The sequence below is a fragment of the Oryzias melastigma genome, linkage group LG8, assembly GCF_002922805.2.
Source record: "Oryzias melastigma strain HK-1 linkage group LG8, ASM292280v2, whole genome shotgun sequence".
Taxonomy (NCBI): domain Eukaryota; kingdom Metazoa; phylum Chordata; class Actinopteri; order Beloniformes; family Adrianichthyidae; genus Oryzias; species Oryzias melastigma.
Window position 1 is genome coordinate 6,762,086 of NC_050519.1, and position 5,730 is coordinate 6,767,815.

Genomic DNA, 5,730 nt, shown 5'->3' on the forward strand with positions numbered 1-5,730 from the left:
AGCGGCGCTGCTGCTCCAACACTATGACGCACCAGCTGGACTTCTTTTACGCACAGGAACGTGAGCCTGCAGTTCAGAGGGTCAGGGGGGGCACGTAGTCTGCGAGACCAGGCTTGATTTTATTGTGTGTTTAGCCAATAGTTAAAAAAAAGATGACAAAAATGTATATTTATTCTTTTTAATCTATGATCTTAAAATGATGAAAATATTAGAAGAAATAGGAGTAATTTAAAAATGTACTTTTTAACATTGTATTTTCATTTCAAAGTTATATTTATTTGGGGTTAGAGGACTAATTATTTTTACATTCATACCTTAAAAATCCAAAGATATTAAATGTGGAGTCCCACAAGGCTCAATCTTGGGTCCTTTTATTTTATATTTATACACATAAATACATATATATATATTTGAATAGTCTAAAAATGTAAACAAATCTTTTGCAGATGACTCAAAAATTTTTGTTCAGGAAAAAATGTCAAAAGTTAAATTGTTAAAAACAAGTATTTGGTTTCATAATAACAAGATTTCACTGAATTTGTAAAAGTTTATGTTTTTTGCTGATGGAAATCAAAAGAAAAACTTTACGTTGATGGAGTAAAAACGGAAAAAGTTTCCGAGTATAAATTCTATGGGACAATTTTTTGATAAAATGTGTTAGGGAAAATATAAAATATTAAAAAACAAGGGTTTTTCTTTTGAATACTGTTAAGTACTATTTATCCTATAATGTGTAGAAAATGAAACCTGTCCAAGTTGTATCCCAACTTTGCCCATTAGTGGCCAGGATAGACTCTGGAGGATCTGTGACCCCAAACAGCTTCAGAAAATGATGAATGCTGTTACATTTACTGCAGAAAAGAGTAATAAGAATCATACAGATAGTTGGATATAGAGAACATTTACAAGTGCTTTATTTATGAAGTTGTTGAAATGATTTACTGGAACAGCAAACTTTATTTTTAGAGTGGAAAATGGAGAGAAGTCCAAAAGTTATTTGTTATTACTTCAGAAGATGAAAAAAACAGGAGGAAATAAGATTTTAAGTTGCACGTTTTACTATAAAACAAACATGTTTGTACTTTTGTTTGGGCAAAAGTTTGGAATTCCCAACAAAAAAAATCCCAAAAGTTCTTAAAATAAACTTTTATTTAAGAAAAAATGTTTGTAAATCAGAAACTTGAGGAACAAGTTGTGCGGTGGTTGTGGCATGTGGTAAAGGCCTTCTAGAATACACTTTTTTTTCTTTTTAGATGTGAGATAGGGGCAGAAAAATAAAATAAGAATTTAAATTTTTCTCATTGCTCCTTTCTTGTCATGTTCTTTATTGAATATGTGGTGCTCTTCATGAAACGAACAATATGAACTACGCCTATGCAGAAATGTACTTTAAATGTAAATGATCTGGACAATTCATAAATCATATAATATATATACAGTATTTACTATAGAAGTCAACTTATTTTATTTTTAAAAAATTAGCTTTTCAAGTCACAATTAATCATTTAACCGTTGATTTTTCTTTAATATCTGTTTTCTTTGTCTTATTTATCATTATTTTTTTACTTTTAATGCTTGAAATAAACTAATTCCAAATCCAAAATTTAAAAAATTACAATTTTATTGATGTAGCTAAGGTGAAAAATATAACTGTCTGGGTTGAATTTATATATATATATATATGTATATATATATATATATATATATATATATATATATATATATATATATATATATATATATATATATATATATATATATGTATATGCAAACTATAATATGATTATCTAATATGTGACATGTCTTTGTATGGATGAAAACTTCTGTTGATTGTATTGAACATGCATTATTCTTCCTTTGTTCAAAATAAAAACAAAATCAATCTTTATTTATATATCACTTTTTATATAAGTTTGTTGTTGAAATACATAATTTCTCATCTAATTTCTAATCTAATCTTTATATATAATAATATTTTTACCATCATGCATTTAAAAAAAGAAAAACTGCAAATAAAACAACAAAAATGAAAAATTTTAAATCTAAAATTGAATTAAAATGTAATTATCTTCAAAAACAGGTCCATACATCTCTGAAAATCAACACTTTATAGAGTAGATAAAACAAAAAAAAGTCAATTAGTTTTGTCTCTGTTTGGCTAAACAACAACATTTAAATTATTGTTGTTTAATGACTATTTAATTTATGTAAATCTTTATGGAATGTTATTATCAACCTGTTGGATTGCACAACTCAGATTAACATACACTATAAAGAATGTGTTATACTGGAATGTTAAACGTAGAAAAATAATTAAAAAGAAGTTTAATTTCCACTGATAAAATCTAAAACATCTTTTTGCTGGAGGAGATTTTGGCTGAAGTTATTTTGTTACCAGAATCAAGGAAGTGGCGCCACCTAGAGGTTAGTCTGGGTACGTCATCATAGACTCAGAAGCAAAATGAAATCAAGTCTTTACTCAATACTTTATAGCGTATCACTAAACAGTGACTTTGTCTGTTTTAAACACAACGTATTATTCTCTTACTACAACATTTCTTTACAAGGCTTTTTCTATTGCAATAACCCAACCTTGCTATTTTTATGCGAATTTGCACATTTATCAGGCTGTATATTTTTGTTGCCAATATGTTTTTTTTTTCCTTGCAGCTCTTGATGCAGAGCCAAACTGGAACACCAGGTGGGGATGTTGTCTATACTGTTTATCAACCATGTTTGCATTTTTAAAGTCCCAGTCAGGCTTTTAAGTTAATGCTTTTGTGTTACTTTTTTTTCAGGTATGTTTCCTAAAACTTTAATCTCAGGTGTCGTTTTTAGAAAGAGTTTGTGTCTTCTGTTTTACTCACAAATCTGGTCCTCCATTCCACCAGCACTTTTGTTCAACTAAAAACTGTAAACTATATCAATAAATAAAGAAAAAACACACATTTGTCTAAAATTAAACGTCTTGTGATTCCACTTGAACACACCTAAAACTCAGGCAAAGCAGGTTTGATGCTGTGAAGGTAAAAGGAATCACGAGGATCTAGAAAAACAAAAAACATGTGCAGTCTGGTGTATTAAGAAGTCATTTGTTGCGAAAGAGAAAATTTGTGAACCTGCATGAGTCTGTTTGACTCCCTCCTTTACATTGAGGCCCCTCTTGTGCTGTACGGGCTCACATGGAAATGATTAGACTGTGCAATGAGTGAAATTACAGAGAACCAGCAGAGCTGAAGCCTAGCCACTCACTAATTCAATTTTACATCCATGCTCATAAGCTGCACACACCAGGATATAAAGGGGAATGCAGAAATAGAAAAAGGAAACCGTTTCTTGTTCCTAACAGATGTTGTTGTTTTTCTCCATCTTGAGACAAGGAGTCGCACATGGAAATAGAACTGGAAAAACATGTTGTAGGATATTAATGGTTTATCAGAAGATTGGGTTAAAATAAAGGACCTTTTGTGAATAAATAAGTGAAAAGCTGTTCAAAAATGTACTAAAATATAGCAGAATAGTGAGTGACTATTTTAATTTTTCTCTCTTTTAGATGGAAAAATGCACCACGCAATTTATTTTTGTTGGATTTGTGCTGCAAAATGGCTAAAACTCGTGTCAAAGTCAAGGCCCAGGGGCCGGATAAGGCCCTCCAGATCATTTTATTTTATTGTTATTAATGTTATCTTACGCTCATTTCTAACTTGTATAATTTTGACAAAATACACTTTACTAAAGATTTTACTAAGATTTTTTTAGGGTGTTTTGGAGTTTAGCTAATATTTCAGCTACATGCTAGCAATGTTGGCTAACTTAGACTTTTTTTGTTTTTTATTTTTTTATGCTGTTTTGGAATTTAGCTAACATTTCAGCTACATACTAGCTGTTTTGGCCAATTTAGATTTTCTTTGAAGTTTTTTAAGCTGTTATGGAGTTTAGCTAACATTTCAGCTAAACGCCAGCTGTTTTAGCTAATTTAGGCTCTTTTTTTTCATTTTTTAATGATATTTTGAAGTTCCGATATTTTTTTTTAGATACATACTAGCTGTTTTGGCTAATTTAGCCTTATTTTTAGTTTGTTTATGCTGTTTAGGAGTTTAACTAATATTTAAGCTAAACGCTAGCTGTTTTGGCTAATTTAGCCTTTTCTTCAAAGTTTTTTAGGCTGTTATGGAGTTTAGCTAACATTTCAGCAACATGCTAGCTGTTTTGGCTAGTTTAGTATTTGTTTTTGTTTGTTTAGGCTGTTTAGGAGTTTAACTAATATTTAAGCTGTTTTGGCTAATTTAGATTTTCTTTTAAGTTTTTTAAGCTGTTATGGAGTTTAGCTAACATTTTAGCTATATATGTTCAAGCTGCTTTGGCTAATTTTGGCTCTCTTTTTGTTCTTTAGGCTGTTTTGGAGTTTAGCTAATATTTCAGCTAAACACCAGCTGTTTTAGCTAATTTAGGCTCCTTTTTTCATTTTTTTAATTATATTTTGAAGTTCCGATATTTTTTTAGATACATACTAGCTGTTTTGGCTAATTTAGCCTTTTCTTTAAAGTTTTTTAGGCTGTTAGGAAGTTTAGCTAACATTTCAGCAACATGCTAGCTGTTTTGGCTAGTTCCGTCTTTGTTTTTGTTTGTTTAGGCTGTTTAGGAGCTTAACTAATATTCAAGCTACATGCTAGCTGTTTTGGCTAATTTAGATTTTCTTTTAAGTGTTTTAAGCTGTTATGGAGTTTAGCTAACATTTTAGCTATATATGTGCAAGCTGCTTTGGCTAATTTTGGCTCTCTTTTTGTTCTTTAGGCTGTTTTGGAGTTTAGCTAATATTTCAGCTAAACGCCAGCTGTTTTAGCCAATTTAGGCTCTTTTTTTTCATTTTTTTAAAGCTATTTTGAAGTTCCGATATTTTTTTTAGATACATACTAGCTGTTTGGGCTAATTTAGATTTTCTTTAAAGTTTTTTAGGCTGTTATGGAGTTTAGTTAACATTTAAGCTACACGCTAGCTGTTTAGGCTAATTTAGGCTTTTTTTCATTTTTTTAGGTTATTTTGAAGTTCTGATTTTTATTAGCGACATGCTAGCTGTTTTAGCTAACCTAAGTTTCTTTTTGTTTAGTTTCTAGGCTAATTTGACATTTAGCTAATAATTTAGCTGCAATCAACTTTTTCAGCTATCAGCTTCAGTGTTTTTAGCTATTAATTTCAGCATTTTCAGCTATCAGCATTAGCATCTTCAGCAACCAAATTCATCTTACAGCATTCACACTAGCATTATTGCATCTAATGCTATATATCTAGTTCATAATTATGTTAAAAAGTTACGGTTTTAAAATTTAAAAAATGTAGTTTTAGAGTGTTCAATAAATATTTATCCTGTTCGGCCCGTGACCTAAAGTGTGTTTTGGATTTTGGCCCTTGTGAGATTGAGTTTGACACCCCTGTGCTAAACTGTTCTTTTCTTCCATCCGTCCTCCTGTCTGCTGGACTGAGGAGAAGTTCTCCTAATATCTGTGGAGGCGCTTGTACATCAAGTTTTGTCAGCTCCTGGACAACTTTCCACTAAACCATAACAAAAATAAGATATTTTTCACCAAAAAGTGGACGATAAACATTTAAATGACCCAGCTGGTTTAGATTTCAAGACTGTAAGTTCACTTTCTGTCATTGTCTGATTGCTGAAAGCAATCAGAGTATGTTGTTGTAATTCTTTATTATATTTTATTATTCTTCTTCTTCTTC